Genomic DNA, 759 nt, shown 5'->3' with positions numbered 1-759 from the left:
TTTCCAGTTTGTAGCACAGCTCCGCCCCTGCTCCCGGGTAATTGGTGCAAAGCCTTTTTAACCCTTTGCCTGCTGCTCCAGCTTTTTGGACCCTTTCGTTTTCGGGAGGTTTCTTTCTTGGGCTGGAATTCATTCAGGAACTGCAGATTGTGAAAGGGCATTCTCTCCCCGGTCCAGTTCGATTCTAGAACCGAACCAGGGACCTTATAACTGATCTGAGTTGCTTCTGACTGACATTTTAAAAAATAGTTTGCAATCCACACAATGCTTTAATGCGGGTCATTGAGTCTTATGAGGTCTACAGCACAAAAAAAGGCCATTTTCATTTGATTTATTGTTGTCACATGTGCCGAGATACAGTGGAAAATGTTGATTTGTGTGGTCCATCATTTCTGTGATGTAGGAAAATGCATCTCACAAGTTCGCACTGTCCCACAGCACTGTAATAATGACCTTATAATCTCTTCTTGGTGACATTCAGCCAGTGTGCCTATCACCCCACTGAATAATGGGAAAGGTTTAACGACAGAAAGAGCACCCAGCTATAAACACACCCAACAACTCCCATACCAATGGTTCATCTAAATAAAGAATGATGAAGAAAAGTGATCAACTGACATTGTGAGGGCCATGTGTAACATGGAGAACACAGAGAGAGAAAGAATGAAGATACTGAGGGATTAAAATTGCCCAGGTTATTGAGGGGAAACTGCCCATATTATTTTTTAAAAAAGAACCAGTCAAATTTTGTATTTACCT

This window comes from Rhincodon typus, chromosome 14 (genome assembly GCF_021869965.1).
Source record: "Rhincodon typus isolate 14 chromosome 14, sRhiTyp1.1, whole genome shotgun sequence".
Classification (NCBI taxonomy): domain Eukaryota; kingdom Metazoa; phylum Chordata; class Chondrichthyes; order Orectolobiformes; family Rhincodontidae; genus Rhincodon; species Rhincodon typus.
The sequence above is the reverse complement of the archived record's forward strand: the minus strand, read 5'-3'. Positions refer to the sequence as shown.